Genomic DNA, 24215 nt, shown 5'->3' with positions numbered 1-24215 from the left:
GGTTTATCTAAACCTGAGTTTTACCTGTGTGTTTCCTGATCAACAAAGCCAAGCCTGGCGCTGCCACAGAGCGAGCAAGTCAGACACACTCCAGCTGAAGGGAAAATAATTCAAAAGTTTAAGGATTATTCTTTATTCAGACTGTGATCCCTCAGCAAAAAAAAAAAAAATGTCTCAGGGATGTGTGTTTATCTTGGTCTGGGCCCACTTTAGCAGTTTTTACCCTTTGGCTTCACCTCAAGCAAAACAATATCAAGTGAGCCAAAAGTGATGATAAACACACACACACACAGACAGAGAAAAAGCTCTGAAGTTTCTCCTTCCTGAGCAGGGAAAAAACTCCACCAGAATCATGCTGGAGCTCCTCTCATTCCCAGCACTGCCGAGTGACAGCTTTATTGTTAAATAAAACAAATTAATTGCCCCAACTGTCTTAACTAGTTGCTAGAAATGAAATTCTTCACTTGTTTAGCTGCCAAAAATAATGACAGAAATATAAACATGTTACAAAACCGAGGGTTTCTCAGGAAAGCTAAATATAATGGGTCTAATTTTGCCCTGGGCAGATGCACTGGGGCACTTCCCAGTGACTTCTGAGGGAATTTTATGAGTGTTTTTAAAGGAGAGTGTATCCCCCACACTTGACATATCAAGTGCACATCCCTCTCTCGTTGTTATTTTTACTCTTTCTTTTCTCCTGTGTACGAGTGCCTTTGTGCTTTTCTCTTTGCACAAAGACTGATCATAACAATTTTAAAATTTGCTTGTGTTCCTTACAAGGATTGTGCCTCCCTGAAAGGATTTCCTGCAAGCCTAAGAAGGAGAAAAACCATTCTGAGTGTACTCAGTGGAGATGAATGCTTTGAAAAGCTTGGCTGATTTCTTGGCATTCAGGAAAACCAGATACCCCTGCCCTCTCACAGGCAAACACCCACAGGTTTGCTGGTAAATGGGCAGAATTTGGGAGCCTCTGGAGTTAGGGAAAAGGTACAGAGAACATCCCGATGAGGTAAAAGGAGGAGTAATTTAATTGTCTAACTCCTTCTGTGCTCGAGAATATCAGACAGATGGGGAGGATAAAACAAGGAGCTCAATAATTAATTTTCATGTTCCTCACTAGTGGGACCTCTTTAATCCCTGTTCCTGTGATTATAGAGAAAGGTTGGATTCTGAAGTTTCACTCATTAGCTACGTGTTGTATGAAAATACCTGTATTTTCAAAAGGAATTGTGACAAGAATGAAAAATTTCCGCTATTAGAAATATCTTGGTGTCAGGGACTTTTGTGAAAGAACAAAAACTCTCTGATTCCCTCAGATAAATAATGAAACAGATGGTTGTTGGGGGGTTAAAGGTCAAACCTTCCCTGTTGACTAAAACACAAGGTTGACTTAAAAGATTTCCCGAAGTTATTCAAGATGCAGCACATCAGCCTCTGCCTCCTGATGAAATGGTGTGAGCTTCCTTAAAAACACAGGGCCATTCCAGGGGCTCCTTGCAGGAATTCTGACACTTATTCCAGCTCCAAACGGAGCAAACTGCCTCTACAATAACGGACATTGGTGAATAATAGTGAATTTGGGCCGGGATATAGGATAGAAAAAGGCTGAATATTAACATTTAATCAATTTCCTATGCAAAACGCTCACTTCCCACCCCAAAACAGGAGTTGATCAAGTCGCCACGGAAAGCTGAGAAGTTCTCAGAAAATCATCAACAGCACAGTTTGGGAAAATGGGAAGAAAACAAACAAACGCTGTGTGCAGGTTGAGCCTCTGCATTCATTAGCAGGCTCCTGCTAGAGGAGAGCAGGGCGTTTTTAAAGCAGCCCAACTAAGGAGACAGATGCTGGAACTCGGATGATTCGACACAATTCGAGCGCAAATTGTCCAATCACTCAAACCCACAAACACTTCAAGGTAATTTTGGTAAATCCCTATTGTGATCTAATTTCTTATTAAGGAGAATAAAGCAGGCTGCCATTGTAATTCATCAGCCCCTTGCACTGCAGAGTGACGGCTGGAGTTCATTTCATGCTTCTCCCTGCAAAAAATAGGCTTCAATTTCTGGAATTACCGACAACAACCTTTGACTAAATATCTACATTATATTTTTTATTTTGCTAAATAGAATTTAAAGCTAGGGGAAAAAAATTGCAGCTGAAATCTGAGGAGGCCATTGAGATTAGAGTTGATTTAAGGACCAAATCCACGAGTGTTATGGAGCAGATTTCAAGGTTCAGAGCAGAGGACACGTTTGGCTTCTTGAAAGACAATTTCTGTGGTGCAGAGCAGTGAGGTCTCTCATTAAATGTCCCCTATCTTCATAATTGCTGCCTTCCTAAACATAATTAAACATTCCTTCCTCATCCAGGGCTACACCTGGCTCCCATAATCATCCCCAGACCACCTCTTGCACCTTGAGGAGGTCCTGGATCAGTTCCCACAGGTGCAAGATGTGGCATTCAGTGTGCAGAATCTTCCAGGGAGGAAAAGAGACAGTGGGGTAAACTCTTTTCATCCTGTGGACAAAGTGATTATTTCCATGGGAATTTTCTGTCGTGATGAACGGTGGCCTTCACAGAATTGAAGGAAAAATGGCCCTGATTTCCTAGAAAAATCAGTCTGATGGCCAAGATGTGCCTTAGGGTCAAGTGCTTCTTCCAAGCTGGACAAAGGAGATCCTCCTGTGCAACTCCTTTATCTCCTCCTAGAACTCTCTTTACATCAAAGCAACTCTCTGCAGGCATTGTATAGCAGGATAAAGTGCTCCATCCTTGAAAGTGTTTGAGACCAGGCTGGATGGGGCTTGGAGCACCCTGGGATAGTGGCAGGTGTCTCTCCCCATGGAATTGGAAGATCTTTAAGTTTCCTTCCAGCCCAGGCCATGCTGTGGTGATCCTATGAAAACCAGGGTGTAAAAGGCTTTGCACCCCTTCCCTCCCCAAGCCCCCATTCCGTGTCCCCACCATCCTCTCACTCATTACACATAGCCCTGCTCACAGCAGCAGCCACGGGAATGCAATAAGTAAGACAAATAACAACCTCTTGTGCTGTAATTTACAAATAAAAGTTCATTTTCCTTTCAAGAAGGAGCACAGCCGTGTGTGTCTGTGTGTGCAGAGAGGGAATTCCTCGTCTCCACTGCCACAGGGACGAGGGATGTGGCGCCAGAAGCCGACCTGATTTTTTTTCCAAACACAAAATGACCTGTTACAGCATCCCAGGGAGAATATGAATTAGCCCAGGTCAATAGGAGGTCAAATAGACAGGGTGCTAAAATCCCTTTACTACTTTGTAGTATCTTATGCTAATTCAGTTCCCTTCTCTGTGATAAACAAAGCCAGTTGAAAGTAGATAGCATCACACAGTGATGGGTCCCAAAGCTACAATTTAATACAAATCTAGTAATTCCATTATACAACACATCCAGTTCATTTAGAGGCAACGAATACTTAAGAAGGTCCAGGATTGAAATGCCTCAGCTGATACTTTAAAAATATAAATAATCCAGTAAAATTTCATTTGTCACATAAACCTAATAGGTGCATGTGATGGAAATACTGTCTGTCCTTTAAAGCACTTCTTAAATGGAATTCATAGATCCTAAGTCCTTTTACACCAATATTGCCAGGGTTTAGGAGAATAATCAGCAGATAAATAATTAAAAAACAATAACCTCATTGTTTTTCTCTTTGCAAAAGGTGATATTATAAGAGTCCAACGAGAATTGCTGAATTAATAAAGCTGAACCTCTCCCGGTGTTTTACAGGTGGTGCTTTTCACCTTGGAAGGATTTTGCAAGAGGACACTGCGACCAAGCAGCACCTCTGGGGCAGAGGAGAGGAGAGTGGAGCAGCCAGGAGCAGCAGGAGGCTCTTGGGAAGAGACTCTGAGCCTCTCATTTTAACAGGGATGAAGAGTCCGAGCTTGAAGAGGAGCCTCCCGGGTCAGTGCTTTGCAGGTAATAGGGAGCAGCCAAGGTAAAACTGTTTTGGAAAGTATTGGGATTGTCATGGAAATGCTTAAAATCAGGTAGGAGAGTCACACATCTTTAAAGAGAAAATTAGAAAGCAGTTCGTGGGAAATAAAGAGGTGTGAACAGCTGAAGACTCAATGCTGCTGGTCTAAGTGTTTTCCAAAAGAGCATTTAGGGCAGGAAAGTGACCGAAAAGTGAGGTGGTTATTCAACCTCAGGTTTCTAATCTAGGTGTCTAAATTAAGGACACGAACTTCCCACAGCCTGACAAGGATATTCCCATGAAGGGAAACTGTGTCCTGTTCCATTTTCCCACCCTATTGATGCTTTATCAGGTCACGAGAGGATTCATCCTTGCTGCTTGTTTCTATCAATTTTAGCAACTTCTATCCATGGCTGAGTATCAAATTCTTGTGTTGCAGAGTTTTGTTTTGGATTCCAGGTTTTAGACTGGATCTCCAGGCAGGTGTGTTCCAGCTAAGATCAGGGCACAGCTGGGACAACACCAGAGATCTTCTCCCTGCTTATTTGTAGGTTTGTTAAGAGCTGGGAGATTATTAAGAGGAGTTTGGAGAAGAGGCTGGATTTCTCCTGGCCATTCTCCTTGGACATGAAGCATTCCAGCCCTTTCCTCTCCCCTCAAAGGGGGTGACAGCAAGGTTTGGTCAGTGCTGGTGAGGTCAGCTCTGAGCTGGGAGGAGTTTTGGCCCTGGGAGCAGGAGATCTTCTGGCTCTCCCCGGGAAAGGTAAATACAGGTGGGACTGAACAGCACCACACTGGGAGCAGGAGGGGAGTCCTGGGAACTGTTTTGGAGCTTGGAAGGAAATTTTCTGCTGCTGAATGGAATTTATTTTTTGCTGTCTACTTGACATCCTCTTTCCAGGTGAGTGGCAGTGACCTTTTCACACGTCCTCTCTGAACTGGGAGTCCTGCTCTCCAACCCTTTTTGTGGGAGATCTGGGGAGTCAATAGATCAGCCCTGTCAGATGCCAGCTGGGTTTTTATTAATTACATCATCATTTGGATAAGATGTGCTTTTGGAGGGGTGAGAACACTTTTTGTAATGATCTCAAAGCTCTGCGGTGATTAATAGTTTTTTAGAAAGTCTTGCTAAAGCCACATTAATGAAAAAGTTGTAAACTTTTGTTTTTCTTTTGTGTTGGAAATGAAGCAATCAATGCTCAGGTGAATGAAGCTGGATTTGTGTTACCTGGAGCTGTAAAGGAATTGTTTAATCTGTCAGATATCTTTTTTTTTAGGTGGCAGTGCACTCTGTTTGCAGCCAAAATTTAATGGGAGAACTCCTGAGCTCTCTTATCAACTGTGTTTCTGATTTTGGGAAAAATAATGTGCTTACTTCAAGAAAAACTATTTTTAAACTAGAAATTAAATTTTTCTTTCAATAGACCTTCATTTTATTTTAATAGTGCTTCTTATACATAATTCTTGCTTTTCTCTGTGACCTTATAGAAAATAACAGTCCAGCCCTAAATACATAAAAGTTTTAAAGATAAATTAAGACAATTTCGGCATTGCATGTTCTCTACTCTCACAAAGTCCTTCATCCAGCCAAAGAGAAGGTTATTTTACGGTTTCTCTGCGGTTTTATGGGTTTTCCTGTCTGTGCAATATTCCATGTACTCAGAGTTCACTGCTTCTTACTTTTACCAGTTCTTGTTGCATCACCAAAAAAAATCCCAAGAGGTTCTGACTGGAAAGATGCTGAGGATAAAATGCTGCCCAAATGAAACGAATCGATTTAAATCTGACATGAAATCTTGTTTTCTTTCTCTAAGCTACCTTGTCTTTGAAGGAGGTTTAGGCTGTGGTGCAGGAGCATCCAGGTTGTTACAACTGGACCAAATATGAACAGTTCAACAGCTGGTCTGGACTTGAATTCAATTCTTGTGTTTAGTATAAATTCCAGAGTTTAGCCTTAGCAGCAATGCCAGGTGAAAGAAATGATGCATTAAACAGTAGTTTCTTATTCCAGTGCCCTTTTGGTGCTCATTCCAGCATGGAAGTCCTGCAAGATCCTCCAGCTTCCTGAGCTGAGCTCAGTTGAACTAAATAAAGCATAGTCATGGGGTTTTTTAAAAAAATTTTGGTGGGTTTTGGGCTTTTCTTTCAAAAATTATGGTACATTTAAATACTCTGTTCCTACCTACCCAGTATTTATTTCTGCAGCTCAAACTGAGCTCACAACAGTGAGATTCAATGAGTTCCTGCTCCACTCTTACTACTGAAGTGTGTGGGAAGAACAAGCCATTCCTTTCCCAGGATGATTAGGATCTTGCATGGCTGCTCAGAGTGTAAAACCAGTTAAACTTCACATCTTGTTGCACCAAGCACTGGTGCAATCTCTTCCCAGACTGTGCATCCAGAGTCAGCAGCTGTGGGGAAAAACAGCAGAGAACCCATGGTGCTGTAAGGCTTCTCTCAAAGCTCAGCTTTTCCTCAGGCTTAACTCCTCCAGGAGCAGCAGAGAGCACCTGTGAGCAGCTCAGGTGCAGCCTAATCTTTGCATCCAAGAAGAATTATCATTATTTCAGCATTTTTTCATTCTTTACATAAAATTTGTCCTTTCCTAAATGTCTCTTTTCTTTCATTTTTCTCTCTCTCCTAACCATCTTGCTTAGAAAAAGAAGAAAAAAATAAAAAGAGTTGCTACAGAGCATTTATTTAAGTTTGAAATGCTGTTCTGGTCTGGAAAAACAGGGCTTCCATGATTTCCAAGCTTTCTGCATGAGACTTTAACGAGTCACATCTGGTGGTTCTTCCCGTCATGTTACATTATGAATCTTTATGGGCAATTAACTGGTTGGGTATGAAAACACCCATGCTGGTAATGGGTCAGTGGGCACAGCCCAGCTCAGAACTCAGCTCAGAGTGTTGAGTCTGCCTCCAAAAAAAAGCAGAGTATCCTCATTCTGCTGGACTTGTCCAGGCAGTGGTGGTAAACACAAAACTTTCCCTGATGCATCAGTTTGGGTTGGTGGAAAAGGGCAGAGCTCCTCCCTCCTGGTCTTGAACTTTAAACTAATGGCAGCAGCCAAGTAACAACTTCTGTGTGGTTGCACTTGTTGTGGCAATAAAATAATTGAGATGATATAAGTTACTTGAAATGTTCTTGGTTTAGAGGTGTTAGTGGATTATAAAAAATGCAACCCACATTTCCAGCTCTAGCAGGAGTTGTGCAGCCAAAAAAATCTCCCCTGACCTTGAGAAGCAGGGCTGGGTCAGAGTCATTGCTCAAGGTTTTTGCTTCTTTCTCTTTTTGTTTTCCCTCCCTCTCTTCCCCCTGGAGCTTTACAGGTGAGTGGTTTTCCCTGGATATTTTCCACACTGGTTTCTGAACATCTCCAGAGTTGGGTGTTGAGTTGTGCCAGTGCCTTCAGCAGTCCTGGAAAAGGCAAGGGAAGCCAAGTGTGGTGTTGTCCTCCTTAGGTTTATTCCTGATCAGTGCCAGGAGCAGATTCAGCTGGAGGTTCCCAGTGGCTCTTTGCAGCTCAGTGATGCTCTGATCCATCAGCCCCAAATCTGTGCAACACAAACCCCAAAGAGCAGCTTTCCTGCCCTTCTCCATGTGGGAATTCCTTCTCCAGATCCCTCTGTGGAGGAGAGAACAGGTTTGCCATGAGTGTTGGTTATGCAGAGCAGGATTTGGAATGGCGACAGCACATCAGTGTGTAAAAAAATTGAACTTAAATTAAATCCTAATGAATTTTTGGCCTGAATTTCAACAACAAAATGATGTTTAAGATGAAGAACTGTGAGCTGGAGGGCTGGGCAGCCCCATGTGCCTTGGCTCAGCTCAGCTGCATGTGGGAAGAGAAACCAAACATTGTGAAACCAGCTCAGGTCTGAACTGTCTGCTCAAAAGAGTAACATCTCTAGTTTTTACATGAATTTTTAATTTTCGATGACACCTTTGACTGGAAGTGACAGTGGAGCAGATAATTTGTGTAATTACAGCAACAGTCATTGAGGAAGGAAGGGATGTCTCTGAAGCATATAAAACATGAGATGGATTTGATAGTGTATGAACTCTGTAACCAGAGCTGCAGGAACCTTCTGGCCTGGGGAGGATAGAAACCTGGGAATGTCTCAGCTCAGCTGCTAAAACATCACCAGATCAGCCTCTCTCTGTGCTCAGGTGAAGCAAAGTGATACATAAAGTGGAAGAAGGGGAAGTTTTAATGAGCCTGAGAAGGTTTATTCGCCCCTCTAAGAGCAGAAATGCTAATGCAGCTCTGGCAGCAGATGGGACTCGCTGCACAGGGTGTTTAGCATGTGAAAACAATTCCATGCAAAGGACTGGAAGTTAACTTTGTCATGCATATGTGGAATCCTGAGCAGAAAAACTGCATTCATTATGCACAGGGTGCTTAGTCTTGCTCTCTGCCCTGCTTTCAAGTCACACCTTTTCCAGAAATGCCTTTTTAATCATCCCCCAGTCTTTGTTCGTGGCACAAACTGTCCTGGAGTTAATAAATGTCTTGGTTGCACTGAGATGCTTCATGCTTGGCTCTAGAAAATGTTGTGTATGACATAGAAACATCAGAGTTTCCTGTAATGAATACACAAATATGTAGAAAAAGAAGAAGCAATCAGTAGGTATTTACAAGCCAGGACTGGAGAAATAAATTTCTGAGAAGCAAATTTCCTGCAATGGTTAGAGAATGTTGCAAGGAACAAATTCTCTCCAAATACCCACTATAAGGAAAATAATTCTGGGGACAGTAATTTGTACATACTTGAGAACTTGGTAATGATCCTAAAATTCTGTTTTGGATAAATAGGAAATATTTTGCAGCTGTTTAAAAATGTAAAATCAGATGCAATTTTTTTTTTTTTGATTGTTGTTGCTTATATGAAGATCACAGCTAATTAGCCTTACTTAAGTAAAGCACATCCTTTGAAAATTGTAGACAAGTTCCTTTGCCCTCTGAAGAATTGTCTGTTATTTACATTGTTAATATTAATATCCTGCAGCCTCTAAACTCGGAGTCAGTGTCATTGGAGACAGCCTCTGACAAACAACTCAGTGAAATAATGGCTTGAGGTATTTTCTCTTTTGTTTTGCCACAGGTTGAAATAACCAGTGATGAGTGGAGCCTAAAAGTTCATCAGGTAAAACCCAAATTCGAGGATCTGCTTCGGGTTGGAAGGAACCTCAAAGACCACCTGGTTCCAACTGACTGGAAAATCTGCATGGAAAAAGAGCAGAAACCTCCAGAAAGTAGGGATTTACACAGAGAGTTCTTGCAGATCTGCTGGAGTTTCCTTCTGTTTTGGAGGAGTAAAGAGCTGCTGGGATTTGACCTGGCAGGAGTGAGGTGGCAGAGGTGGGTCTGTGGGTACAAGGTGGATTTATTATCCTGGGGAAGTTGTGTCTCCTGTCACTCCCAGTTCTCTGGTTTTTTCAGACCAAAACAAAGCCAGAACTTTGCAGCAATCTGGGGTTCATTTCTGAGTGATAACAGCATCAGTGCAGCTGGAAAACCACGGAAAATATTCTTGGGGATGATGCAGAAATGAGTGGAATTTATGAACACGGAAATGGATGCTGAAGGAAGGGGGTTTGGGTGATGAGTCAGCCAACAGCCCTGTGGAAAAGGTTGCAAAAATGCAGGAATTGGCATTAAAATCTCCTCTTTATTTGTGCTTTGCTTGTGCTTGGAGATTTTGGTGAAAAGCAAACATTTTGTAAAACTGGCACTGGGTGTGAATGTGGGAAGGCATGGAAAGAGCTTTCAGGAGCTGAGTGTCTGGTGCTGGACTCAGCATTAAAGACAGGAGAGAGGTTTCTGGCTGCACATGGAAAGTACAGAACATGTCAAAATTGAGGATCTTTCCCAATGCTGAGATCTTCCAGGTGTATCCAGGTAGAGCTCAGTGATGTCAGCAGCCTTAAATATAAATAAATGAGAAAAAATCCCCTAATTGGCTATTCTACTGAATTATCTGGAGTGAAAATAAATATTGCCAACAAAAAATTTTAGTATTTACCAATAATGTGCAATTAAAAAATGAAGGTCATATACTCCTGATCAGTTATATCCATTTTAATAGGTTTTAGTATGCTCTATACAGGTTTGATAGATTTAACATTTTGGTTCCAGTTTCTAAGCTCTGTAGGATGTTTGGAAGTCCCTGTCCCATTAATTACAGAGGGAACTGAGCACCCAGATGCCCAAACTCACTTTGAAATCCTTTGCCTAAACCCATCTTTCTCCTCAGTGCTCACAAGGTTGAAGAGAAGCAAAGTTTCTGGGATATGATAATTCTGTGCTGGAATAAATCTTGTATAAGTTAAAATCCCTGGAAGCTCCAAGGTAGTAGGAGTTATGTACTGGGGATTCTTTAACAAGATCACTGAAGAGATTACTGGTTCAATAAATGAAGATTTTTATCTGGGCTCCTTTGAGACCAGGAAGACACCAAGGGACTAGAGAGAAGTAAACAGAACCCCAGTTTGGAGGGGAGGAGGGAAAAAAGGGCTGGGAAAACCAGGCAGGATATAATAGACCAGAACATCTGACCTTGGTGCTAGGCAGAGCTCTAGAAACATTAATAAAGGATGAGATCACAAAACATCTGGAGAAATAAACCAGTCAGCGTGGTTTCATAAAGGTTAAATCCTGTCTGACAAATCAGGGGGATTTTTTCAGGGAGATGATGTGGAAAGCAGGCACGGGTGAGAGCATTTGGTTTAATTCTGTCTTTTTTGGGGCTCAGGGCACTCATCTGGAAGGATTGCTCAGATAAATGGGGGTGGGTTGGAGTAATGTTGGTGTAAGAGGGAGGGATGTGAGGTGTAAGTGGAGGTAGGAGAAATCTCCAGCTGATTTAACAAAATCTTCAACCTTCTTCACTGAAAAGGTTGTCAAACATTGGCAGGAGCTGCCCAGGGAGGTTTGGATTCCTCATCCCTGGAGGGAATTCCTGGCTGTGGCAGTCAGGGCTCTGGGCTGGGGACAAGGTGGGCATTGGGCACAGCTTGGGCTCCATGGTCTGGGAGGGCTTTTCCAGCCTTGATTCCTTTATCCTGATGGTTAAACTAGAGCTCTGTGATCTTCTGGAAAAACTGGAGTGAAGGTTATCCAGGGAAGTGAAAAAGGGGAGGTGATGGATTAAATCTGCAGAGAACTCCTGTACAAGTCTGGGGAAGGGGGAAGGAAACAATTCATCACCTCTGCTTGAGGGAAACTGTGGATTTTTACATCTGTAACTCTGAATTGTGGGAATATTCACCCAGCAGATGTTTGGCAGAGCTCTGGGTGAGAAGCAGTTGGAGAACTCATGCAAAGCAGAAGTTCATAGGGGTTTGAACTGTGAAAATATAAGAGTTTGATCTGGAATATTGTAAAATCCTTACCTGGATCTCTACAGCTGCCCTGCCTAAAGTAGGGACTCTCTGGCATCAAATGGACATCCCAGGGATTGGGAAGGGCAGGGAACAGCAGGAATGACAGAAACTTGGGAAGTTGCTACGTGCAGAGAGCCTGGGAAACCTGGATCTGGGAGGGAAAAAAATCTGTTTAAAAGATGAGCTGATCTGAAGATTTCAAGATGCTGAGGAGGAACTTGAGAGGAGATGAACTGGAGATAAACTCTTTAATTTTGCTCAGATTCCCAGGATGTGTGTTGATAAAATAAGCACAAAGAAAGAAAACAAAAAGGAGCTGAAATAAGGATATGGATATGTTTGATTCAAGCAGGGTGGAAAAGGAAGCAAAAGCAAGCATCCTTCATTGCCATCTAAGTGTGCTGAAAAATTGGGAATAACAGAGCTGGGGGGCAGAATCAGCTCTGTCTTTCTCCAGCATAACCCATATCTTCACTAATTACATCGTTTAAGGCCAAATAATTAATCTTAACTATTAAGACATGCAAGGAAAGGTGTGTGGAGGGTCAGAGGGTAGGTGGTACCTGCTGTGTGAATGAGCAGCCCAGGTGACACAAGGAATGGGCAGAGCTGTGCTAAAGGAGTTTTCTTGGCTTGTAAAATCCATCCTCTGGTAAATCTGTGTCATTCACAGAGGTAATTTTTTAATTTGTCTCCCAATTGGGTGGTAAATAAAATCCCCCAAATTTGTGATGTCAGGAGGAAATCAGAAAAAAATATGGAAAAAACCCCCCAAAAAAAACCCCAAATCCCCCCTAAAACAAACAAACAAACAAAACAACTCAACCAAACAAAAATAAATAAAAAAACTCAAAAAAAACCCCAACCAAAAAATCAACAAAACAAAAAACAAACAAACAAAAAAACCCAACAAAACCAACCAAAAAAACCACCCTAAACCCACCATTTATTATAAAAATCCCATTGTAAAGACTAAAGATTCCTGAATTCTCCAAGAGACAGCAGAAGCATGAAGTCACACTGCTGCAAGCACGACACCAGCCAGGGTCTGGGTTTACCAGCCTCATGTAAACAGAGAAAAACCAAAAGGACATCAGTCCTGAAATGCCAGTGAGCAAAGGATGTGTCTGTGTGCTCTGACCTACAAGGAGCCACCCAGCACAGATCCTACTGATTTTAGTGCTGCTCCACAAATACTTTTGCTCCATGAGTGACCTGCAAAGTAGCCTAATTGTAAAGCTGTAGTAGCGTATTTAATTCACAGAGAAATGAGATGAGAAAAACAGAGGCAATGCACTATTTTTTTAGTAATGGGAGCTGCATGCTTGTTCTGTTATCCAATGTGTACTGAACTTTATGCACAAAAATAGAAATACCACTGTTGCCTCATGCTCAGTGACACTGGTGATGTGATGTGAGCCAGAACAGACGAGCACCACAGCCTCCTCTCTGCTCTAAAAAATCACTTTTTCCAGCAGATTGTAGGAGAGCAGCATAAAACCCCTCCTGTTCTTCTTGGTGGTATTCAAATCCACTTTCTAAACTTGCTTGTTTGGGGTGGTTTTTTTTCCTCCCTATTGCAGACAGTTGGAAAATTAACGTGGCTAAAATATGGCTCAGGAGGAACCTTTAAATAAATTTCTCACCCAATTGAAAACAAGAAAATGCTTTTTAAGTCTTGAAATTCTATTCATAGGTTTGCTTAATTTCTGTGCACTTCTGCTCTTGGTGGCTTTGACTAGGAGCAATGGCTCTAAAATACTGTTTTTATCTGACTGCAAGTAGGAAATATTAAAATTTTGGGTAAAACAGGGCTGTAGCACAGTGTGGTAACTCTATGTACCCAGAGAGGTTGTGGATTCCCCAGAACTGGAAGTGTCTAAGGCCAGGCTGGACAGGGTTTGGAGCAGTTTGGGATCATGGAAGGTGTCCTTGCAATGGCAGGGGGTGGAAAAAAATTATCTTTAAGGTCCCTTCCTGCCCACACCAGTCTGAAATTTCTTGATTCTATTTGCAGGGCCAAGATCCAAGTTGCAAAGGCTCTGTCTGACTGCTCAGGTGCATTTCTTTCCAGAACTGCCTGCTTTGATTGTTCCCTGTCACGTTTTTCCCCCTTTTTGTTAATTTTGACAATTCTCTAATTGAACTAAACAGAAACTATTACTTCAGCCACTTCTAGTTCCTAACAGGAGCAAAACAGGGAGTTGATAGAGGCTGGAATAACTCCATTCTCTTCCCAGAGCATGAAGCTGTTGTGTCTATGAAACCATATTTCTTCTTTAACCTGCTTCTCATTTGTCTGCATCTTCCACTGCTGCCCTCAGCAATGAGTCATTAATAGCTGCTATTCAGGAAAAAAGTGAGAACTCTTTCAGTCCATAATTCACCCTCACAATTCAAGCAGCGAGTCAGTTTTGAACCTTTTTCTCCTGCATCATTCCATAACCACCAAACCAGATGGAGTGGTTGGTTTATAAAGATAATGCCAAATTCCCTGTCAGGCTGCTCAGCTCTCCCTGTAAAGTCCTATTCTGGTCAAGAGGGTTTTATCCCAGATCTCTAAACTGCTGTCAGGTGCTCAGAGCTGCTGTCCATATATTTTTTTCCCCAGTTAGGAGCTGTGCCAGTGCCTCACCGTGCTGCACAAGGTGCTGTGCCCTTCCTGACCAAGCCCTGCGTGCCTCTAACCCACAGGAATCAGCAGAAATCAGTGCACAGCTCCAACCTGACAGCCTCTTTTCCCACCACAGACAAAAGTCTGCTGATTTGCCAACCCCGACTGTGAAACGCTCCTGCTGCCTGAACTATTTTCCACACAACACTTGTTTTCTTTGTAAAAGCCTTTTGCTATTGATCTGAATTGACTGGTGCAGCAAAGCCCTGTGAGTTCGATGCAAATTGTTGCCTTGCACTTACTGGGAGCAGCAGAGCAACACAAAAGGATGTTTTGGCATAGAGGGGCAATGCTTATTTCAAGGCATGTCTCCCTGTATTGATATTTGGCCTGATCTTGCTTGCAGAGTATAAGCAAGCAGTCAATTAACGCATTTTTGAATGTTTTGAGGAGATGCTGAAGTTAAAGTCGCAGGAGGGCAAGTGTTTGGGTGGAGGAATGCTGAATCTGCGTGTTTTCCTGCATTGAGCTGGAATTGATCTCAATCTTTCAGTTGAGACAACATCAACTTGTAGAATTTTATCCCACCTGTGTGTCAGGGCTGGGGGAGCACCAAAATGCAAACAGAAATCGCATCTTTGTTTTTAAATCTACCAAACTCACCGATTTTGTGAAGTTTTTAGCCTGTTGTGCAGCTCAGTTACTTTACCAAAGAGCTATGAATAGGTTTGGGGCAGGGAAAAAAATCTCAATTCTTGACTGATTTATCCACAGATAGTTTTGAATGTAGGTTCTTTTTGGGGAAAAGGTGCCCCACTGTCAGTGTGCTCACCTGGGAGCGGGATGAAGTTTTATTTGCTTGAGGAATATGGAAAGAGCAAGGATTTGGCACGTCATCAGTGTTCATGTGGGTGCAGCCTCAAAAAGGGAAGGTGAAAATCACAAGAGCAGCTCCTGTTGTAGGCAGACATTTGCCCTCTGGGTAGGTAAGGAATCCACAGGAGGCAGTTGAAGTGCTGGTGATGATTAAGGTCCAGAAAAAGAGGGATTTGCTGGCAGAAAGGCAGATCCCTGCATTTTCTGTCCACAAAATCTCCAGGAGTGTGCAGGTAGAGCATCAGGCTGAGGAAGTTTTCCCTGCCCAGACCAAGCTCTGTCCCAGCAACTCCTGGCCAGCCTTTCTTAGAATCATGGGATGGTTTGGGTTGGAAAGGACCTTAAAGGTCATCCAGTGCCATGGCAGGGACACCTTGCACTGTCCCAGGCTGCTCCAACCCCAATGTCCAGCCTGGCCTTGGACACTGTCAGGGATCCAGGGGCACCACAGCTTCTCTGGGAATTCCATCCCATCCCTCCCCACCCTCACAGGGAACAACTCCTTCCCAAAATCCTATCTCTCCCTGCTCTCTGGCAGTGCAAAACCATTCCCTGTGTCCAAGTGGTGTCTCCACCCCTTGTCCCAGGGCCCTCTCCAGGTCTCTTGGAGCCCCTTTAGGCAATGGTCCCCTTTCAGCCTTCCCTGAGCACAACCTGCAAAACCCAGTTCAGGGCTGTCAGCTAAACCATAAATTACCAGATTTATACGTGAATTAAATATCTCTGAGCCTGGCCTACATGTTTTCTTGATAGGTCAATAAACTGCCTGTGGAGTCCAGCTCCAAGCTGCATCTGTGCTAATGCCAAAAGTGGGAATAACTCATGAGAGCTGCGTTGTGCTTCCTCTGGCAGACAAAGCTGAGTCACGTTTGCTCCGTGCGTGAGGAGCAGGGAGACATTCCCTGTTCCCTGTGCTGTGGGGTGGAAGGATGTGCATCATAAATGACCAAAAGACAAATGGGAACCAAAACCTTGCTTAATCCAGCAAATATTTTGTGTGACCCTTTAGTAAATATCTTGAGTGGTCCTTTTGTAGATGAACAGAAGAGCAGCCATGGCCAGAATGACCATCAGTCATGTGGAACACATTTCCCACGCTGTGATTTACCTCTGTGAGGGGAAACAGGTCCCAAAAATCTTTTCGTGCCTGCACAGAGAAATAACGGCTGGACTGGTGGTGCCAGCTAGGAAATTTGGGATGGTATCTGGTTTGATGATGGATGAGTGACCTTCAGGTCCTCCTGGCCACAACCAAGAGCTTCTCTTTAGAAAGAGGAGAAACAAGAGTTGCTGCTATTTTCCTGGGTTTTTTTTCTGGGTTTTATTTTTGGGGGAGGGGGGGTTGCTTTATTTTCTTCTTTCTAAAAATTGAAACTTTGGGCACTCGATCTAAGTCTTGCTGCTTACTTTGAGGTCAAACCCTCTCTGTTCATCTGTCCCAGGAAAATTTAACACCAATGGGGTTTCTCCTGATTTCATGTGCACATCAGGTTTTCCCAGAACAAATTAATTTGCACAAAGAGACAAGAATCCTTCTCTGCTCCTTCCTCTTTTCCTCGATCCCATGTGCCAAACTTGAGGCACCATGTGGCTTTCAGGGGGACTCCTGGGAGAGGCTGCCAGTGCCTGCTTAGGAACTGGAGAGTCCAGGGCCAGCAAGAGGTTAGAGGCTGGTGGGAAGTAAAGCCTAAATGATGTTTTTCAAGCCCTCAAGAAGCAGAGCCAGGTTTCTTTCCCTGGTGATCCACAGCCCAAATCCATCAAGGCTCCCACATCCAACTTTAAGCGCAGCAGTGGCCCTGGAGGATGAGGTGTGGGCTGCACTACACAGGCAGTGTTGATTCAGGATTAAGGTGAACAGAGCTGCCTCCTCTGGGGATGTGTATGATGTATATATTAGACTTTTTGAAGAACTTTTGACCTTAGCCACGCTCGTTTTGTGTTTTAAGTCACCTTGATGGCTCCCGCGGCGTCGCGCCTCCCGAAGCTCGCGGTCGGTCGCTGGCGTGGTTAGAGAGTGGAGGATTTGAGAGGGGCCAAAACGGTTCAGGGAAATAAATCCCACTCAATTGAGTGTGACCCGAGCCCCTCGCTCCTCCAGGGCCTTTGGAGCATCCCCGTTTATAATCGTGTGCAGAAATGTGAAAAATGTTGGTGGCTTGGTTGCTTCTTTATGAAGGTGAGTGGGGAATTTGGGGTCTGCTCTAAACTTGAGCTCTTCTCAGCAGCAATATCACAGCCCTGGCACGCTGAAAATAGCCCTTTAGATGGAAAGTTATTCCTGAAATGCTGTCAAGTTTAGAGTTTCAGAAGCAAACTGTCCCACTGAAATATTGTGGCTGAAAAGCAAGAGCAGAGATTGAAAATGAGTGAATCTGTTAAGTTGTAAATTCTTCTGGAGTTACTTTTGCACGTCTTCAGGACTGCACAGGGCTGGGGAGCAGAAAGGTAAAAAAAAAAGCAGTTTATAAACTACAAAACCATTCAGAGAGAGAAATTGTGGTTTTTATTTAATCATACTGTTCTAAAGCTGCTTTTTCTGAAGTAAGAAATAGTGGGTAGAGGTGGGAGTGCAATGTGTCCATGCTGTCCCTGCTCCCAGCACCCTGCCCAGAGCACAGCCTAATGAGAGCTGAGTGACAATGGCACTGCCACCGAAGGACATGTGACATGCACATGAATATCAAATGAATTCATTATCATCACCGCTATTTCCATGAATACCAAATGAACTTATAATAACTGAACTCCTGAAGAGTTCCCATTTTGTGGAGGAAAAAAAAAAAAAAAAAAAGAGCCTTAAAAAAACCAACAGAAAGAACAAACAACAAAAATGGTGGAAAAAAATCAACCTAATTGTATTTTGAAGAAATTATGTTTAGAGAAAATGTTTGAAAACTGAAGTCTTTATAATTATACAATTGTTAGTGCTGGAAAAGACCTTTAAGACCATTGAGTCCAACCATTCCCAGCACTGCCAAGGCCACTACTGCCCCATGTCCCCAAGTGCCACATCCACACAGCTTTTAAATCCCTCCAGGAGTGGGGACTGCAACATTTCCACTGGTAGATGATGGTTTCTGTCCATTGCTTTTATTGTTTTTTTCATATGAATCTCTCATTTTTGAATGCTAGCTAGCAGATAATGAGGATGTAGAATTATTTAATTGCTTACAGGACAATCTTGATCAAAAATAGATTTTATGGAAACAAATATCTTTGTTGTAGAAAGACAGTTCTGATAACAGTCTAGGAGGATATAAACTAGTAAAGGTTCATAGGTAGTCTCTTTTAGATATTTCTTAACTTCCCGAAGTAGAGAAATTCTGGGTTTGAGTCAAACATCTTCTTACACTGAAACTTCAGGAAACTGAACTGCGAGGTGTGTTTGATTGTGATAATTAATGCACCACAGACTGAAATCATAAAATCGGTGAGGAATAGCCTGCTGGGGCCAGATTCCTCCTTCCCTGCCCAGACACTGAAATTTGAGAGGTTCTATGCTCTCCCTGCCTGGTGAGAAGCTCACCCTCTCCTCCTCTCTGTGGTTCCCAGCCTGGTCTGTGCTGGATTTTCACAAAGTGAGGATATTTAGGACCTTACCATTGGTCTTTGAGCACAAGAGTTGATCTGTGTGAAGGTGGGATGTGGGATCAGAGGGTAAATGGACTTTGACTTCACTCCCTTTGATGGGGAAGAGAAAAGCAAACCTCCTTCTTTCCTCACATTGCGGGAGCAGCGACTGAAATTCCAATTAAAAGCTGTAATGGGAGCTCGGGGTGGATCTGTACCATAAGACACTTCTAGGTCAGGCAGGAGGGTTGCAATAATAATAATCCCAAGTACATTTCCTTATTTAACTTTGTTTTTTATTGTGTTCAGCCCGCAGCTGAGTTTTTTTTTTTTTTTTACCTTGTAGCATAGTCCCTAATTGAGACACATGAAGCTCATAAGAGGCTTTAGACAAGATTCAGCTAGCCACAAAAGTCATTATCTCATTTTCATTTATTAACATGATATTTCCAATGGATTAACGAGGGTTTCCCTTTTGTTGCCTCTGCTGTGGCACTAGCCCTAAAGGGGCTGTTGCGTTTCTCCATCTCAAGTGACTTCTTACTCACATTAGATTACAGTAATGTACGTGTTTCCAGGAGTGACATTTATTCTACTTCTTCTTGCATTAAAATTCCCTATTTGAAGTAGCTATAATTGCTGGCAATAGGATAAAGTGAACTTGAGTGTTGATTTTAGCAATGAGCTGGTATCAAAATAGCTGCTGCAAGGACTGGGCATGCAAAAATACTCTCCTTAATTTCCGGTGTTGGATCCTGTAGAATTTCTGGAATTTGCAGGTTATGGTGCAGAACTGGTAATTCCAATTTTCTGAGGATCCAGAGGTCATGTTAAGAAATCTCTCCCTGTGTTTTTCATAGCATTCAGAGTTATTTTTCAAGCATCAGTGGCCCTGCCATTCCACAAGGCTGCGAAGAGCAAAGTAACAGTGACAATTTTGGATAACCAGGAGAAGCAGGGATGGGATACCCTGCCAGGCCACTGCAGTGGGATGTGGTGGTGAAGCCCAGCACAGGGAGCTCTGTTATTTTCCAGTCATGTTTTCCAGCTCTGCTCACTGCTCCCCAGCTCCTCCTGCTCTCCCAGAAGGTTTCCTGAGCAGCATTACAGGGAGGACCTGCAGAGAGCCTGTCTGCTCCAGGCACTGTCTGATCTTGTCTGACATAATTTAAACCTATGCTTCCTGCCTTAGTTTTACATTTTGCAGGGCCTGAAAGGTTCAGTGGGAAACAAAACTCACCTAAAAAAAATACAGAGTAGGGGATTTATATCAGTGCAGCCTATTGCTGCTTTATCTTACCTGATACAAAGATGCTGCTGGGTGTTTGCCATTAGGTTTGGTAAAAAATCAAGACCTTAATTATTTGTGGGTGTCAGATTTCTTCTGTCCAGTCCCTCCAGAGGACTCAGCCCTAAAGGAGGAGAGTTCAAACCTGGCATTTAGGAGAAAAAATGTGTCTCCTCCAGCTAAACCTCCCCAGTGCATCTGGATTTAGTGCTGCACCTCACCTGTGGCGTGTCCAGCCCTGCTGTTCCCTGCCCGGAGCTGCACGAAGAAAGGAGTTAGCACAGAGTGATGGTGTGCTCCTTCTGGATCAGCGTTTCATAAGCCTGAGGATATGAAAATCTGGAAAATCAACTGTGCTGCTTGGAAGGTTTCTTCCTGCCTTGTCTTCTGGGGGAAAAAGTATCAGGGATATTTAGTCCAGGAAGCTCCATCATATGTCAAGTGATGTCAAGACTGTAAGAGAGCTTTATAAAAACTCTTGTGAACACAATCACTAACAGGTTTCAACAAGGATTTGTAAACTGAAGCAGCTTTTGCTGATATTTTTTTTATTTCTTCTGCACTCTTTATTCTAGAGGGTGTTTTTGGCTTTATTTTTTAAATCACACATCAAGGCTGATGCCTTGGGAAGGGGACTGGCAGCAGCCTCAGCAATCTCAGTGTTGGCAGTGAGTGGAGAAGCTCCTGTGTGGGATTTCCTCCCTTTCTGGGTGTCTCAAATGGAGTCATTCAAAGGAAAATTTCAGATGAGTCTTTAAAAGATGGGTTTAAAATTTTTCAGAGTGGAGGCAGGAAAAATACTTTAAAAAAATTTGCATCCATATAAAAACAGCTTTATCATATTCCATGGCTTTCCTAATAAATAATCCCCTTGATATAATACTGAAACTCATGTAGGACAAACAGCCTTAACCTGATGTGTGGAGAGACCTGTTAAGGAGCACAAAACCCCTCAAGTGACCCCAAAACCCTCTGCCTGGGATTCAGGCATTGTCACCAAGCGTTTGGCTCTGCCTCTGTCAGCTTCTTCCTGTGGTTTGTATTTCACAGCAGGGTTCAGAGAGGTGCTCTGTGCTCACCAGAGCCTGACCAGAAAGAGTGTTCAGAGAGTGTTCTTCCTTAATTTAAAATAAAAATAAATAAATATCTGGTATGAGCAGTTGGAATAAAACCTGCGTTTTGGGTAAATTCCAATAATGTGTTTTTCATTGCACGAGATGCGACGCCTGTCAACACTTCCCAGTCAGATTCACCTCTTTTTTAGGTTTTTTGTACAATTCCCCCCCTGTTTTTCGAAGCAGAGAGGAGTGTCCTGCATATCATGCTTCCATCTCCATACTGTAATTATTAATATAGGGTAGGGAGAGGTCACCTCTGTTTTTTGGCAACAGTTATGTTCCCATGTATAAATCATGATAAAGTGCTATTACTCTGTAGGGTACGCTGATGTTTTCAATTTACCCTGTGTAAAATACAATTTCTTTCTTTCTCTCTTTCCCCCTTAAAAAAATGGAAACAAAAAAAAAAAAGCTCCTTTTGTTCCTATCGTATAGATAAACTCATAGATTTTGCAACCAATAAAAATAATATTAATAAATATGAGGCATTGTTACAAAGTAGGTCCTAACTATGCAGCCTAATGTTTCAGTAAGTCTGTGGTGCACATCCTTTTATAGCCAATTAAGAGGATGTTTTATTTCCCTCATTAAAAGTGCAGCCCACAGTCACCATGTTGAATCAAATAACTACGAGTTTGCACATCCTGTGCGCAACCTTTCCTCCAGGCACGGTAGCATTTGTCATCTTTATAATAAAGCTTTCCAATTTTTCTGATTAATATTTAAAAGAAATAACATGACCTGAGGAATATATATATAACATCCTTGTGCCAAGGCTTTCCGTGCTCTCTGGTTTGAGGCTAAGGTGCCATTAGATCACTTGGTATTCTGCCTCATTCCAAGACCTATTTCCCAGTGTTTATGTGCAGCAGCAGCTTCTTTGTGCTCTTTTCCTCCTCCCAGATGAGAGGGAGAGATCTCACCAGTGCTTGTTGTCTTTCAGTGGTCGCCAGGAGGCTCCTGGTCTTCAGCCTTGTCCTTCCACGTGGAGATTAGGGAATGTTCCTCTAGGGATTGTCCTCTGAGCAGTTACTGGGTCGTCGTGGGTCCATGAGCAGGTGGTTTCTGGATCAAAGTCCTTGCAGCTTTCTGGCAGAGCAGATGTGGGCTGGAGTGATGGAGAAAGGTGAGGTCCTGCCCCTTCATGCAGCTACCAAAACCTGGCCAGGGGTTGGCTGAGGGTCACTGGCTCTCTGTCTCTTCTGGTTCAGGTGACAATTTGCTCATGTCACCATTGTGAGAGTAGGGATGACCTGGAAAAGCGTGGCTTCATCTTGTAAAGGCAAACCTTCCCCTCAGTCTGTGTCTCCTGAGAGCCTCGGGCTGCTTCAGCTTTACTGAATTCAGCGATCTTCATGGCTGGGGCAGCAGGGATCTGTGTTAGGACAGGGGATGTCTGCAGATTGTAGAAAGGTTGGCCATTTACCTATATTTTTGTTATAATTTTTATTCTTGAAACAGCTGTGGTTGACAGCAAAAAGCATTAATGTATTTAATAAGGGTAAAGAATGTGTAGGCTGAGATTTGACAGCAGAGGGGCTGGAAAGCCTTGTGCAGTCACTGAAATACATTAATTCCTTGGTTTTCCCCCCTTTTCCATGTTGTCTCTTATTTATTTTCTTTCATTTCTCTCTCCCTGTAATAATTGGAGGCCAACAGAGGAAAACAAGGAGGGTTGAGATCAGTTTTGGTTATTTTTTATTGGCACCCATCACTAAAACCCCTCAGGTTCTTCAAACCGTTACAAGCCATCACAGCTAGAATAACAAAATATAAGCCTTTAAACTTAAAGGCTCAATTATTCAGGGCTCTCTGTAAATTACAGACAAAGCTAACAAATTTCATACATTAGTCATGGTAAAAAATATTAAATTCCATGGTTTGTCACAGATTAATAGGGAAAAAAGATTAAAACGGCAAGTTGTGTAAGTAATTTAAACAAATGGTTGTCAGAGATTCTGCATGTTTGGTAAAGAATTAAATAAGTGGATATCAGCAGTTGAACTTCTTGTGGATGAGCCAAAGCCTTTTGGAAAAGCTGAGGCTTTTTTTTGAACATGGAACTGATGTTTCCCTCAATCCTGTAACACATTCAAACCAGCTGTCATGCAAAGAAAGAATTTACCATGCAGTGTTGCTTGTACTTTTCTTAATCCATCCCCACCAGCCAGGCACTCGCTGCAGAGGGGGAAAAAAGGGGAAAACCTCCTGTGGACCAAAACTTGGAAGATGCAGAGGATTCCAAGATTAATACTGAGGGCTGGAGTGGCTGTTGGAGGAGTTGATAACACTGTGCACCATGGGGCAAGAGTTCTGCTAAGTAGCTCTGAGAAATAATGGCAAAAAAAGTTCTTTATGGAGTTCTTTTGGCACTTGGGCAGAGTGGCAGCAGAGCCAAAGGGATCCCTGTGCCTGCTGGGGAATGGGGTGAGACCCACATGGCACAGGGTCCATACGGCACAGGATCCATGGAGCTGTCCCTGATGATCCAGCATTCCCCAGTTCCCCTGGAAAGGAGGATAACAGGAATGTGCACAGCTCACCAAGGGATGGATTTTGTAAAAACGAGCCGTGTGTGCCCTCAGACTGTGACAACTTCTAAAAGTTGTCTTTTCTCCCCTATTTTCTTATTTATTTCTATTTTTTTCCTTTTTTGTCAGCTGGAGAAATGAGGTTAGTCTGCCTTCCTCTTGACCTCTTAGAGCTAGCAGTGGGATATTGAGAACAGAACCTCACCGTACCTGTTATTTCAGCCCAGTTCAGCATACTTCTGATTTTTTTTCAACTCTTCACTTCTTAAACCATAGTTTCGTGTAGGGAAAGAAAACAAGAAATCAAAGCTGTGGTTGATAGCAAGGGAACCAAGAACTTGATTTCTGAATTTCCCTTTTCTCTCACTTCCCATTATGTTTTTTTCAATTTACAGCATTCTGAAGAGTAGAATGTGATGCCACAAGCAGGCAACAATTGCAATTTTCTGGGTTTATATCTGTGGTTTTGGCTCTTACTCCAATGCCCATGGCACAAAGTGCTGCTATGGGTGCCAGACCTGCCTTTTGCCCAGGGTGCAGCTTAGCCAAACTGGATTTGCTGCAGAAATTTTCACCCATTTTCTTAAGCTGGTGCTGAGGAATGGGCTCTGTCTTTTCCTGGCTCCACAGCAGCTCTGGGAATGCTCACTTTTGAATGAATTCAGGCAGAGCCATGTCCAGTTTGCTCCATCAACACTGACTTTAGTGCTTTAAGTAAATCTCCATTTCACTCAATATTGTTTTCATAAAATTCATAGCGAGTGAGCAGCAATCTGAGGGTGGGGGAACATCCAGCCTTTATGGTTTACCTCTTTTAATGTAAAGATTCATAGTTTTCATCATAACTTTCAGAGAACCTTATCTT

This window comes from Lichenostomus cassidix, chromosome 6 (genome assembly GCF_008360975.1).
Source record: "Lichenostomus cassidix isolate B80296 chromosome 6, HeHo_3.0, whole genome shotgun sequence".
Lineage (NCBI taxonomy): Eukaryota > Metazoa > Chordata > Aves > Passeriformes > Meliphagidae > Lichenostomus > Lichenostomus cassidix.
This window is presented reverse-complemented; position numbering follows the sequence as displayed.